Source organism: Mustela nivalis (assembly GCF_964662115.1).
Source record: "Mustela nivalis genome assembly, chromosome: 1".
NCBI lineage: Eukaryota > Metazoa > Chordata > Mammalia > Carnivora > Mustelidae > Mustela > Mustela nivalis.
The window spans coordinates 197892588-197907496 of NC_139020.1; the positions used below are offsets into that span (position 1 = coordinate 197892588).

The 14909-nt window shown below is 47.4% G+C and overlaps 2 protein-coding genes and 1 long non-coding RNA gene across 4 annotated transcripts in view; 2 read left to right on the forward strand and 1 right to left on the reverse strand.

Annotated features, from left to right (window-relative positions):
- LOC309850679 overlaps nt 1–13589 on the reverse strand; it is a 30897-nt gene extending 17308 nt beyond the window's left edge. Inside the window, exons 1-4 of one of the 2 annotated variants that reach the window (XR_014304402.1) lie at nt 13512–13589; nt 13265–13414; nt 7694–7733; nt 7229–7312 (exon numbers count right to left, since the gene is read on the reverse strand). This is a non-coding gene — a long non-coding RNA (uncharacterized lncRNA). Of the gene's footprint in view, nt 1–3756; nt 3843–7228; nt 7313–7693; nt 7734–13264; nt 13420–13511 lie in introns of those variants that run through there. The other variant, XR_014304403.1, reaches the window with a different exon arrangement.
- Nucleotides 1–14909, forward strand: part of PRKAR2A (protein kinase cAMP-dependent type II regulatory subunit alpha) — a 148004-nt gene that overhangs the window by 112385 nt on the left and 20710 nt on the right. The gene's annotated exons all lie outside the window — the stretch shown is intronic.
- IP6K2 (inositol hexakisphosphate kinase 2) overlaps nt 13606–14909 on the forward strand; it is a 32857-nt gene continuing 31553 nt past the window's right edge. Inside the window, exon 1 of the mRNA XM_082704556.1 lies at nt 13606–13807. The gene's annotated coding sequence lies outside the window, so the exon portion shown is untranslated. The remainder of the gene's footprint in view (nt 13808–14909) is intronic.

The following is a 14909-nucleotide window of genomic DNA, read 5'->3' on the forward strand; positions in this document are numbered from 1 at the left end:
TGACAAGATTACTTCTATCATTTCCTTCTCAGTAGCATGGCTATCACGAGAAGGAGCAATGACTCTGTGATAACCTTGTGTACCTAACGTTTCTTTCCCAGTGACCAAAAGAAGCTGTTTGGCAAAATCATGTTCCCATTTAATCTTGCTTAACCTGGTAGTACAAAAGAGTCAAGTAGGGGGTGAACATTTGAGATAGCCCACAGAGCTCAAGAAACTGGAAGCTGAGCTGTCTTAAAGCCAAACAGGCCTTATTTCGAGGCTTTAAAAATTAAATATGACTTGGGGCACCTGGGTGGCTCAGTGGGTTAAGCCTCTGCCTTCGGCTCAGGTCATGATCCCAGGGTCCTGGGATCGAGCCCCACATCGGGCTCTCTGCTCTGCAGGGAGCCTGCTTCCTCCTCTCTCTCTGCTTGCCTCTCTGCCTACTTGTGATCTCTGTCAGATAAATAAAAAAAAAAATCTAAAAAAAATAAAATTAAATTAAATTAAAAAATTAAATACGACTTGGCTTTTGTAGTTTTAGTGGTGGTATCACTATGAACAGTTAAGAAGTGCCAGGACAACAATAAGATCATGTCCACAGTCTCAGCCTCAAAGGGTTCATGTGACATGAGGACTTTGCCTTCTTGTATGTTCTGTACTTACCCTCAGTGATCTTAGAGCATCTATTTTATAATAACAGAATTAAACCAGTTTATTTACATTGTGATTAAGGAATCTGTGTTTGTTTCACAAGGCCTCGTGTTAAGTATGAATTTTGCTTCCTTTACCCATACCCATCCTCTCTGTGGACAACTGCCCCATCACAGATGATGGCACAGATACTGTTACCTCGCTATTCAGGGATATGCAGATAAAATGCTGGGTGTAGACCAGGAACTTACTGAGCAATGACTTGTGAATTTAGATGAGTATTATCCAATTTCTGAATTAGAATGTCAGAAATGAGTTATTCATGCATTGAATAAATTTTTTTTAAGGATTTTATTTGAGAGAGTGAGAGCAAGTACAGGGATGGAGGGGCAGAGGGAGAAGCAGACTCTCCCCTGAGCAGGGAGCCTGACATGGAGCTTGATCCTGGGACTCCAGGATCATTACCTCGGCTGAAGGCAGATACTTAACTGACTGAGCCACCCAGGCACCCCTCATGGAGCAAATTCTGATGACCTCCTATGGACATTCCTGACACTGTGGTTTTTTGTTTTGTTTTGTTTTAAAATTTTTATTTCTTTGAGATACAGAGAACAGGAGCCAGGGGGTAGAGGGCGAAGGAGAAGCAGGCTCCCCAATGAGCAAGTAGCCCAACGCAGGGCTCCATCCCAGGACCCTGGGATCATGACCTGAGCCAAAGGCAGACGTTTATAACCAGCTGAGCCACCCAGGCACACCATGACACTGTTTAAACCACAGGAATTATCAAGAATGATACTGAGGTCCACCAGGGCATTCTGGACCTTTCTTCTGATGACGGAGCTTATCCTCCATGTTTCTGGACTCACATAGACAGCAGCCCTGTTCTCCTATTTCAAGGATGATCATGCGCCCAGTGCCTTGTTGTTGCCCTTGGTGACGCTGCCCTTCTTCAGGGCAGCCACTGCCTCTTCGTAAAGTGAGTAGTTTGGACACGCGGTGTGCATTGTCCCTTCCTGCTCTAGCCTGCATTGTGTAATTCTGGCTGCACAAGTATCTGGGGTACTATAAAAGTGTCTAGTCTAGAAAGACTAGACTTGAGGGTGGTTTTTTTTTAAGATTTTATTTATTTATTTGGTAGAGACACAGCGAAAGAGGGAACACAAGCAGGGGGAGTGGGAGAGGGAGAAGCAGGCCTCTCGCCAAGCAGGGAGCCAGCCCAGTGTGGGGCACAATCCCAGGCCCCTGGAATCACAACCCAAGCCAAAGGCAGACACTTAATGACTGAGCCACCCAGGCGCCCCTAAACTTGAGGTTTGAAGGAGACCCCCTCCAGGTAGGGATGTCTAAAAAATTGTCACCTTCATCCTAGTCATCCTAAACATCAGGATGAAACTTGGCCAGAGATGAGTTTTGGGTCTAGGTTGCGTTTTGTGATGTCATGGGCTAAAAATCAAACTTCTGAAAGTCTCTTCTGTGTGACATTCTACCCCTTCCTCTTTGACTTTTTCCCAGCCAAAATCCTTGATCCTGGGAGCATTTCTTTCTCTCCTATAAAACCAGTAATGAGCTTGTCTTTTTTTTTTTTTTTTAAGATTTCATTTATTTATTTGAGAGAGAAGAGTGAGAGGGAGCTCAAGCAGAGGAGGGGCAGAAGGAAAGGGAGAAGCAGGCTCCTGGCTGAGCAGGGAGCCTGACATGGGGCTCGATTGCAGGACCCTGCTGAACTGAAAGCAGACATCTAATTCACTGAGCCATCCAGGCGCCCCAACTGGCTTCCCTTTAAGTATGTCTTTTTTTTTTTTTTTTTTTAAAGATTTTATTTATTTGACAGGCAGAGAGAGATCACAAGTAGGCAGAGAGGCAGGCAGAGAGAGAGAGAAACAGGCTCCCCACCAAGCAGAGAGCCTGATGTGGGACTCCATCCCAGGACCCTGAGATCATGACCTGAGCCGAAGGCAGAGGTTTAACCCACTGAGCCACACAGGCTCCCTTAAGTATGTCTTTAAGTAAAGTCAAGTGGTGCCTAGCCCATTTGTAGACCGCAGGGCAGGAGGCTGGCCAGGCTGAACTGTGAAACCAAAGGAGCTACCACAGACACTAGGACCGCACCAATCAGTCCATCCTGACAGGCAGAAGAATGGGCATTGTGGGCCAGCTCTTGGGGAACACAGATGAAAATAGTACCAGCCAAATCTCTGTGGCCTTCTTGGCCATCAGCCCACCACTTCCTCCCTGTGCAGAACTGCACTGAGCCAGGGATCACAAGTCGCTGTGTATGCTACTGGAAGCCAGGATCCAGCAACCCCCTTCTTGGCCAGGTCCTCCTGCCCCCAGAATGAGGAGGGAGGAGTGTTCTGTTGTGTGTTTTGTTTTGTTTTCTTAGTAAACTGGTAAAAAGGAATAGCTAAAGTCTAGATCCACCAGATAAGCAAATCAGCACTTGCCAGCATAACATCCAAGCATAGTTAAACTGGACGTTTTCTTTTTTCTTTTTTTTTCCTTTTTCTTTATTTTTTAAAAAAGATTTTGAGAGAGCAGAATGAGAGAGAGAGAGCACGAGTGGGGGTGAGGGGCAGAGGGAGAGGGAGAAGCAGACTCCCCACTGAGCAGAGAGCCTAACAGAGGGTTGGATCTCAGGACCTGGAGATCATGACCTAAGCCAAAGGCAAACATTCAACCGACTGAGCCACCCAGGCGCCCCTAAACTGGACATTTTCATTCTGAAGATGAAAGGCCTAGGCATGCAGGGACACCCGCAGCACACTCTCCCATGCCTGTCATGGGCCCAGCCTGGGCAGCTAGAGGAGAGGGGGACCCGAAGCTGAGGCTTGGATCTGCACAACAGTCAGGGCAGAAGCCTTTGGGGCCACTGTGCATTGATTCAGGCGAGCTGGAATAGCACAAGGGCCAGGCTGGACTCCTGGTGTCCTGTCCTGTGGCCCCAGGCCCAGGATGAGAAATGAGGCCACACACAGGCTCCTATGACCCCAGACGGGGGGCTGTTCCCCCCGCTGAGAGCTGCAGCCCTGGCAGCTCTGGAAGCCAGACTGCTTTCCTACCCAGGACAGAGCTGGAGGACAGACCAGACCCCCAGATCCCCACTTCAGGCACTGCCCCTACCTCAGAACTCAAGATGGTTCCACTGGGCTGGCAGCTCCGGGCTGAAACTGGTGAGATGAGGATGAGTTGGAGATCCTCCAGCTCCTCTGGAAAGAAGGAAGCAGGCTCATGGGAGGGCATCCACTCCGCTGCCCTTGGCTGCCCATGTGTGTTGGCCCAGTGGAATTCTAGTCTGACCCTTCACCTGCCTGGACTGGACCAAGGCCCAGTCACAGGAGGCCAGGCTTCGGTGGGAGGCTGGGGTTAAGGGGCTGGTGTGGACTCTTCTCCTTGTGCTCACTTCAAGCTGGCCATCTCTGGCTCACAGTGAAAGCAGGCCCTACTCCCTGACAGAGAACTGGCCTCCCAAATGAAAACCTATGTGAGTGATTCTCATACCTGACAAACAGATATAACTAGTTTTATGTCCCAGGAGGGCTAGCTTTGCACCTGGGAACTGGTCCAGGGCCAGGTTTACAAAGTGAGGCAAAGGTACACAAAGCATGCCAGAGTGGGGCTCGCTGAAACCAGGCGAGCACAATGGGAGTTTCTCAGTGTCCTTCTAGGCTCTTCGTGGCCTGGATGCGGTGGGGACAGGGTGTGCATCCAGCATGATGTGCTGGGAACCGCCTCCACCCTGGCCCTGTGGGATCTTTTTCTTGGTAATTTTCCTGCCTTTTGTTCTGTAACAACAACAACAAAAAATCAGGAATGACTTGCAGCCAGCCCCTCCCCGTGTGGCCCACTTCCCAGGGCTATGGAAGCAGGGGAGGGGGTAGGGTAGCGGGGGACCTGGGTCCTGCCCTGTCCTGGTGGGAACATCGTGTTCTGGACTGGGAACTACCCATCCAACCCTTGGGAGCCGAGGGCCTGAGTGGGTGGTGTGGAGCGAGAAAGGCCAGCTTGATTTAAGAAACAGGCAGGGAAGGGTTTTCTGATAGATCACTGAGCCCAGGACAGCTCTATCCATGCACTCCCTCCTGACCCTACCCTTGGCCCCGGCCCTAGCAGACCATGGCTCTTCCTTCCCCAATCCCAAGCCAGGCCTGTGTGGGAGGAAAGAAGGGATCCCCGCTGGGATCTTTAGCACAGAAAGGCTGCCTCTACCTTCTGGTCCAACTCTCCCTCCCTCCACTTTTGGACAACCTCTCTCACCCTGGCTGACTCCTGCCTGGGGCCTGGCTTCTTAACACCCCTGAGGCGAGGTCTCCACTCAGCACCTCCTCCACCCTTCATAGCTTTGCTGCCTGGCCCTTAGCCCATACTCTAACCTGTTGTGCCTCGGCCCTTCTCAGCAATGGCCTCACCTCTATGAGAAAAAAAACAGAAACATGGGCCAGAACCCCCAGGCTGCTCCTCTGCTCTCCGTGTCCCCCTCTAGCTCCTGCCCCACTGTTCTCCTTTCACAGCAAAAGCCTGAGACTTCTGGACAGTTGCCTCCCGTTCTGGCCATAGCTCACCCCTGTGGTCCTCGGAGCCCGCTCAAGTCACCGTGGTGGACCTGTCTCTCCTGCTTCGAGGACCGCCCTCTCAAGAACATCTAGTTCTCTGGGTTTTCTTCTCAGCTCTGTTGCCAGCTTTAACCCAGACTACAGTTAAACATCGGCATGTCCCAGGGCTCCATTCCGCTCCCCACCCTGGGAGCTTTTTGCCAGAAGCAGCATGGCTTTTGGTGTTCTCTCCATGCTGCTCACTCCAGATATATACACTGTGCTGGGCTAAGCATCCAGTGATCTGGGCTGGGATCCCTCTCCCATCTCTTCACTCCACCCACTGAGAACCTTCTGGAAAGTTTGCTTTGCCTTTTTTTGTTTTTCTAAATTTAAATTTTTGTTCAAAGTGTGGAATATAATGAATACAGAAAGATGCATAGAACAGACATTCTGCTCAGTGATTTCTCACCCCCACTCCCAAAAAACAGAGCCCAGAGGAAGGATACTGTTGGCGCCCTAGAGTAAGGTGGTCATTACCTCAATTTTCTTGATGGTTACCACCTAAACATGCCTCTCTGAAAAACCACTTTCTTGGGGCATCTGGCTGGCTCAGTTGGTGGAACATGTGACTCTTGACCTGCAGGTCAGGAGTTCAAGCCCCACACTGGGTACAGAGCTGACTTAAAAACAACAACAGTAAATAAATAAATAGGTAACTACTTTCTTCATACAGAGGCATCAACACCTGTAATTAAATGTGTAAGGGAGAAGTCATCCTAACTGCTGGGTTTTAGCATGGTCTTTATCTTTTCCTCTTTTGTTTACAACAGGCCTCTCCCTTCTATCATCATCACTTTCTGGAAAACCATGGTGACATGGGGCACTTGGGTGGCTCAGTCCGTTAAGTGTCCGACTCTTCGTTTCAGCTCAGATCATGGTCTCAGGGTCTTGGGATCAAGCCCTGGGTAGGACTCTGCCCTTAGCAGGGAGTCAGCTTGAGATTCTCTCCCTCTCCCTGTCCCTCTAGCCCTCTCCCCGTGGTCGTGCTCTCTAAATAAACAAAATCTTAAAAAAAAAAAAAAAAAGATACGTGTTTCCATAGTTCTCCTTGCTTACATAATCATTATATATATACAGTTAATCCCTTGAACAGCATAGGGATTAGGGACGCCAACCTCCTGCACAGAATAAAATCCGTGTATAACTTTTGACTCCTCAAAAACTTAGTAGCCTACTGTTGATTGGAAGCTTTAGCAATAACATAAACAGTCGATTACCCTGTTTTGTATGTTCTATGTATTGTATACTGTATTCTTTTTTTGGATACTGTAGTCTTACAATAAAGTAAGCTAGAGGAAGGAAAATACATATTCAGTACTGTACTGTATTTATATGAAAATTTGCAAATAAGTGGAGTTCAAAGCTGTGTTGTACAAAGTGCCAATCGTACATGTACACAGCGTGGTCTGTCTTTGTTGTATACACTAGATCATTCCGTACACACTTCTCTGCATCTTTCCCACTCATCTCAACTTCTTGCAGTCCCTCCAATTCAGGTGGTGGCAATTCTAATTCCTCCTTTTCAATGGAGACGTAAAACCTGTTCCCCAGACTTTCTGATCCTCCTCCCACAAAAGGTGGAGTCTAATTCCCCTCTCCTTGAACATATATGCCAGCCCTACTGTGTATATCCTGAGTCTGGGTTAGAAAGGCAATATAGGGTGCCTGGGTGGCTCAGTGGGTTAAGCCGCTGCCTTCGGCTCAGGTCATGATCTCAGGGTCCTGGGATCGAGCCCTGCATCGGGCTCTCTGCTCAGCATGGAGCCTCCTTCCTCTCTCTCTCTCTGCCTGCCTCTCTGCCTGCCTCTCTGCATACTTGTGATCTCTCTCCGTCAAATAAATAAACAAAATATTAAAAAAAAAAAAAAGAAAGAAAAAAAGAAAGAAAGGCAATATAGCTTCCACCTGCCTTCCTCTCTCGGGACACTCATCCTGGGAACCTAGCCACTATGTTGGGAGGAAGCCCAGGGCTTATGGAGGTCAATATTGGGTGTTCCTACCTCAGCCCCAGGATCAGCTGACAGCCAGCATCATACACGCTTCAACGGACGGATCTTCTGAGGATTTCAGCTCCAGCTTCCAAGCTGCCCAGATTGATGCCACAAAGAACAGTTGCCACTGAATCTTGCTCAAATGGTAGATTGGTGAGCACAATAAATGTTACTGTTTTAAGCCACTAAGGAGAGTTTAGGGAATTTTTTATACAGCATAGTAGCCAGAACAGTGTGCAGGTACCAGAATGTCTCTAACCATGGCCTTGTGGATAGGCCATCACTTTGCAATTTTCGCCCCCACTATACATGATGCATGAATAAATATCCCTGATCATACAAGGCACACCCAGTGCTCTCATTTCTATAAGTGAGAATCCAAACTTTGGGACCATAGGGTCCAAAAGTGTGTGCATTTTTATTCTACTGGAGTTTGCCAAATTGCTTCCCCAAAAAGGCTGTGAACAGCCTTACCTTTGTCAATAATGTCTGGATGAATCCATTTCCTTGCATCCTGGAAAACATGAGTTGGTGCAGCTCTTTTTAACATCTGCGGGTGTACTAAAGACAAAGTGACAGCTCATTTCCCTTTATTAAAAAAAAATTGAATAGTCTTTTTTTAAATAAAAGAGTGGTTTTGGGTTCACAGCAAAATTGAGTGGAAAGTACAGAGAGTTCCCATATATCCCCTCCCTGGCCCAACAAACAGCCTCCCTCTCCATCAGCACCCCATATCAGTGTGACATGTTTGTTACAATCAGTGGACCAGTGTTGACCCATCATCAACCAAAGTCCAGAGTTTACATAGAGTTCATTCTTTTTGTTGTACATTCTGTGGGTTTTGACAACTGTATAATGACATGTATCCACCATTAGAGTATTAAATAGAACAGTTTCACTGCCCTAAAAAAAATTCCGTGCCCACCTATTTATCTCTCCCCCTCCCTCAAATGCCTGGCAACCACTCATCATCTTATTCTCTCTGTAGTTTTGCCATTGTTACTTTTTTTTTTTTTTTTTAAGATCTTATTTATCAGAGAGAGACACAGCGAGAGAGGGAACACAAGCAGGGCGAGTAGCAAGCTTCCTGCTGAGCAGGGAGCCCAACGTGGGGCTTGATCCCAGGACCCTGGGATCATGACCTGAGCTGAAGGCAGATGCTTAACGACTGAGCTACCCAGGCGCCCCGTCATTGTTACATTTTCACTCTGATTTGCATTTCTTGCCTTCTGATATACTTGACCATTCTTTCATGTTGTGAGGTTCTGTTGGTTGCCTCCCAATCCTTTTTCTTCTTCATCTTTGCTAATAAATCCAGATTTTGTCCAGAGTAGCAAGTGTCCAGTCTCAAGTGATGGATGAATCCTGACCCCATTCCCTCTGAGACTCCTAGCATGATTTCCTATAGGAAATTTACCACTTAGAACAATTCCTATACCTTCCATAATTATCCCCAAAGATTTTATAGTTCTGTTATTGTTAGTTATTTAGTAAATTAAAAAAAAAAATTAAGTACGTCCCATGCCCAATGTGGAGCCCAATGTGGGACTTGAACTCATGACTCTGAGATCAAGACCTGAGCTGAGATCAAGAGTCAGATACTTCATTGACTGAGTCACGCAGGCACTCCTGGAGTAAATTTTTATTTTTATTTAATTTTATTTGAAAAGATTTTATTTATTTATTTGAAAGAGAGAGTGAGAGAGCACAAGCAGGAAGAATAGCAGAGGGAGGGGGAGAAACAGCCTCCCTGGGATCAAGTCCCACATCAGGCTCCCTGCTCAGCTGGAAGCCTACTTCAGGACTGGATCCCAGGACCCTGGGATCATGACCTGAGCCAAAAGCATATGCCCAACCATCTGAGTCCCTAGGTGCTCCTTTATTTTTAAAAAATATTTATTTATGTATTTATTTATTTACTTATTTTAGAGAGGGGGAGAGCACAAGTGGGTGGGACAGAGGAGAGGGAGAGAGAATCCCAAGCAGACTTCAAGCAGCACACAGAGCCTGATGTGGGTGCTCGATCTCACGACCCTAAGATCACAACCTGAGCTGAGATCAAGAGTCGGATGCTTAACCAACTGTGCCAGGTGCCCCATAGTAAATTTTTAACATATTTTTCTTGTATTGATCACCTTAACATGTCCTCTTATTAATTGTAGTTTTCAAAAAAGTCCTTTGGATTTTTTAGATTTCCATTCATGACATTAACTAAAAAGATAGTGCAACCTCTGTCTTTTCAATATTTAAAACATTTTATTTTCTTGTCTTACTCCACTTGCTAGAACTCTAAAGCATCGTATAAGGAGAATAGTGTTAATACTGATCCTGTCTAGCTCCTGATTGAAACAAAAAGTAGTCTTAGTATCTGGTGTTTGTTGGCTTATGATTATGTTACATTTTATATTTTTTTCATGAACTGTGCCTCTGTTAGATAATGACCATCTTTATTTTTCTCAGTGCCTGTCACCTTAAACCCTACCTTCTCTGGTGTCGTGTGGCTGCTCTTGCTGTCTTCTACTTTATGCTGGCCTGATCTTTCTCTCTGCCAACTCCTTTATTTTCGGTCTTTTCTTCTTTCTTTTCTTTTCTTGTGGTTTCAAGTATCTTTGTTATAAACAGTATGTATCTTTTTTTTTTGTCTTTCTAACCCAGTCTCTAGATTTTTAATGGGGGATCAGGGTATCGTTGTTTAGTATGACAAAGATGTTTGCCATTCCTTAATTCTTTTATGTTTACTTTTTTATTATTTTTAAAAGATTATTTATTGGGGCGCTTGGGTGGCTCAGTGGGTTAAGCCGCTGCCTTCAGCTCAGGTCATGATCTCAGGGCCCTGGGATCGAGTCCCGCATCGGGCTCTCTGCTCAGCAGGGAGCCTGCTTCCTCCTTCTCTCTGCCTGCCTCTCTGCCTACCTGTGATCTCTCTCTGTCAAATAAAAAAAAAAAAAAAAGATTATTTATTTATGGGGTGCCTGGGTGGCTCAGTGGGTTAAAGCCTCTGCCTTTGGCTCAGGTCATGATCTCAGGGTCCTGGGATCGAGCCCCGCATTGGGCTCTCTGCTCAGCAGGGAGCCTGCTTCTTCCCCTCCTCTCTCTCTACCTGCCTCTCTGACTACTTGTGATCTCTATCTGTCAAATAAATAAATAAAATCTTTAAAAAAAAAGATTATTTATTTATTCAATAGACAGAGATCACAATTAGGCAGAGAGGCAAGCAGGAGTAGGGGGAAGCAGGCTGAGCAGAGAGCCCGATGCGGGGCTCGATTCCAGGATCCTGGGATCACAGCCTGAGCCCAAGGCAGAGGCTTAACCCACTGAGCCACCCAGGCACCCCTATGTATATTGTTTTTTATTTTGTGATTTTATCTTTTTATTCCATTGAACTATATGAAACTACCAACTACCTACTACTTTCCGATCTTCTCTAAGATGTCATTCATTTCATTTTTCCCCTTGGTAATTTGGAAATTCTAGTACTTTTTTCCATTCCATTAATGGCTAACTCTTCCCTCCAGGTATAAGGACTGACCCTTTACTGCGTATAAGTGGCAAATAATTTACCTATGTTATGAGGGAGAGTTTAAAGCCAGTTGGCCCTTCCTCCTTGGTAGGTAACTTGTTCTATCTATCTATGAATTTGTACAATGTTCTCTTTCTCCTTGGAGTTGAAGAATTTACTATCATCTTTCCCTTCCATACTGCCTGGGAATGAGGTCAGTACCTCCCATCTGCAGACACAGCTTTTTCTTCATGTCAGAGAAGTTTTCTTCTGTAATTTATTTGGTTCATGCCTCTATTTCATCCATCCCCATTTTTCCCTCTGGAATTCCTGGTTGTATATCGGGATTCCTGGATTTGGCCTCCAGATCCCTGGTCTTTTCTTCATGCCTTTGAGCTTTCCATTGAGCTCTGAGCTATTTTTTCCATTAGACCCTAGAACCTTCTTCATATTCCTCTAACATGCCAAGCTTGTTCTGTCCTTGGGGTCTTTGCACTTGCTATGCTTTCTTCCAGAAATGGCTTCTCTTAGATCTTTCCCTGCTTAGCCATGCCTCTAGGTTCATCTTAGCTAGATGTATCCTTCTCAGATAGACCTTTCCTGCTACCTCAGATGTAAACAACATACTCTGCACATCACCCTTGTTCCTTTTCTCCATTAGTCACACTGTCCATAATTAAGTTGGGTTTTTCTTTTAAGAGTTTATTTATTTATTTGAGAGAGAGAAAGAGACGGCATGACTTGGGGTGGGGCAGAGGGAGAGGGAGAAGCAGACTCCCTACTGAACAAGGAGCTCTAAGCAGGGCCTGATTCCCAGGACCCTGAGATCATGACCTGTGCCAAAGGCAGATGCTTAACCCACCGAGGCACATCTTAAGTTGTTTATTTTACTGTTATACTCATCTTTTACTTCCCCACACTCCTCACTGTGGGGCAAGGACTCTATAAATCATTCGAATTCTTGCTGTGTCCATTCTTGCTATGTACCCAGTGTCTAGCACAGGTTAGCACTTATGGAAGAAATATAAGAGTAAATTAATGTCTTCCCCAGGGAGACCCCGCCCTGTCCAGCCTCAACTCCACACACAGGAGTACTGGAATGGGAGAGTGGGGAGAGGGCAGAGGAAGGTGGGGCAGTACTTCCCTGTGAGGGGTTGAATGACTGGTCCCTCTTGGGCTCTTTTTTTTTTTTTTTTTTTAAGATTTTTATTTATTCATTTGACAGAGAGATCACAAGTAGGCAGACAGGCAGGCAGAGAGAGAGAGAGAGGAGGAAGCAGGTTCCCTGCTGAGCAGAGAGCCCAATGTGGGACTCGATCCCAGGACCCCGAGATCATGACCTGAGCTGAAGGCAGAAGCTTTAACCCACTGAGCCACCCAGGCACCCCTCTTGGGCTCTTTTTATTCTGTGGGTACAGGCAGGGAACAGGAGCAGAAGCTGGACTGGTCTTCGTAGCAATCCTGCTGGGTGTGGGGGCCTTGAGCCTGACCCAGGACTAGCTTTGATCTGGGATATTCTCATTCTGCCCCAACCTTCTGCTGCCCCATTTTAATTTATCATTTAATACCACAAGACATCCTTCTTATTTGGTCAGCCAACAGGTATTTCTGGAGTTTACTTGGTATTTGAGGTGCTCAGGATCTATCTATGACTAAAACAGATTCTCACCTCACAGAGCTCTTACTCTAGTGGAGGAAGCCAGGCAATGCCATATAAGGATATTGAATGCCTCCATGAGAAAAGTAACTGCTATGAAAAAAAAGTAGAGCAAGGGTAAAGGGATAAAGGTGATCCCATGTGCTGGCTGAAAGGTACAGGCTACAATCTGAAATGGGGGGCTTTGAGGGCATTAGGTTATGGTCCTGTGGAAATCTGTGGAAAGTGCATTGCAGGTACAGGAACACCTGGAGCCCAGCCCCTGAACCAAGATTTATTTATTTGACAGGCAGAGATGACAAGTAGGCAGAGAGGCAGGCATGGGGGGGGGGGGGGGCAGGTTCCCTGCAGAGCAGAGAGCGGGATGTTGGACTCGATCCCAGGACCCCCCAGATCATGACTTGAGCTGAAGGCAGAGGTTTTAACCCACTAAGCCACCCAGGCGTCCCCCCAACTTTTAAACTGTTTTTGTTCACTACTGTATTTCCAGCACAGAGTATGGGTGCTCAGTAAATACCTGTTGAATGAACAAGCATATGCATGAATGCACATCTCTAAAAACCCCCAGAGCACATGCAGCAGGGGGCTGCCATGTTGGCCTACTTCACAGAAAGACCGCAGGTCAGGTAGGAGGCTCTGTCCACTCTCAGTAGCACTTCCCTCCTCCCTCCAATTTCCCAGCTTCACTCACATCCATTCAGGTGGGAGCCCTTCTCGTCATCTCATAGGACCCAGGACAAATGAGCCTTAGACAAGACCCGCAGTGTGGAGGTTGGCAGGACCTAGGCTGGACACAGGGTCACCTACCAGTCCCTAGAGAACTCTACAGCCATTCCCCTCTACATCTAGTCATCCATCCACATGTGCATATAACCACTCCTTTACTCACCGTCTACAGTCACTCTTTTGTCCGTCTTTCCATGCATCCCTGTCTAGTCCTCTGTCCATCCATCTGGTAGGGTGATGAAATTCCCAGTTTGCTACAGATCATCTCAACGTTAGCCTTGAAAAATCCACACCCCGGGAAACCCCTCGGACCCTGGAAAAATGGGACAGTTGGTTGAGCCATCCGTTCACACAGGGATCCCTCACTGCCCCCACAAGCCCAAAGCCCATCCGTCCACCCAACCACCCACCTGACCTCCCAGGCCATCCTCCCCGTGGAAGGCACGCAAGGTCCCGCCCCACCCCTGGCCCCGCTCCGTGCCCCGCCCCGTGCCCCGCCCCTCCCGGAAGCCGCTGCCAGGGTTCCCGGCGCCCTAGCAACAGCGCTTTTCGGGCTGCCCAGTCCACGCGCCGGGCTCCCGGTGCGAGCCAATAGCGAGGGGCTCCGGGAGCGAGGCGCGGGGGGCGGGGCTCAGCGCGGCCGCCGCCATCTTGATGGGAGAGAAACAATAGGACGGAAGCACCGCGGGACGGGCTGAGGCCGCAGGTAACGCCCGCCTTGTCCAGCCTATAGCTCTGCCGTCCTGGTATATTTCGAGGAGGGTGTCTCCGGGCCGTTCAGGGGCGAGGTCTCTGCTTATTAGGTTGTCCCCGGGTTATTTGGGGAGGGGCTCCCCCGCGATCCCGGGGGCGGGGAGATCTCCCCGGGTCTTCGTAGGGCCGGGTACCCCCCGGTCGTTTGAGAGAGGCGTTATGTCTTCGGGTTACTGGGCGGTGGGGGGGGGGCTTCTCCTGATTTTGAGGGGCAGAATCTTCTCTGGTCATCAGGGGGGGTCTCCCGGGTATCTTGGCCGTGCGGAATCTCCCCCGGTCATTGAGGAGCTTTCCCCAGGTCTTTGTGGGGGAAGACCTCCTGGGTCTTTACTTCCCAGGACAGCGGCGTCCACGGGCTCCCGGGTTATTGAGGGGGGCTTCTCCTTGAGTCTTCGGGTGGAAGAGCCAGCCCACCGCCTCAGGTGCTGTTTACCTGGGGCCGGCAGATGTGCAGCCATTTTGAGCGTTGAATGCCAGTTGGGCCTGTCAGCGGGTGTCTGGTGAGGCAATCTGCACATCTTATTATCCAAAAAAGTCCTAAAATGGATCAGAGGACGGCTTCTTTAATAGCGGTAAGCTTCACCGTGGGTGGAGCTTTCATTTCTTTCGTATTTCGTATTTCGTATCAAGACTGCTTTTGCCTCCCATCCTAATGATTTGTATTACTCGGTTTCCTCTGTTAAGAAAGCTGCACTAGCAGAAAAATGAGGCCAGACGTTGTGAAAACAAAAGGTAGAAAACAGCAAAACCTAGTGCTCTTAAATACCAGGGACATAGAGCTAGTTACTGCTTGGAATGAAACGTTTTGGGAGTAAAATGTACATGAGACCAGAACAAAATAAAGTCTTCAAAAAGGATAGTTTTAAGGAAAAGTACTGAAACTTTTGAAGAGCGTTAACAAAAGTGTTCCAGTTCACCAGTCCTGTGATTTTTTTTTTTTCATAAAGCATCATGATTACAGTAATTTTGATGAACTCTAGTATTTAAAATATTTGCAGTATTTACATTTTTAGCAGGGTTACATTTTAAGTGAACTCAGATGCTTATTTACACAA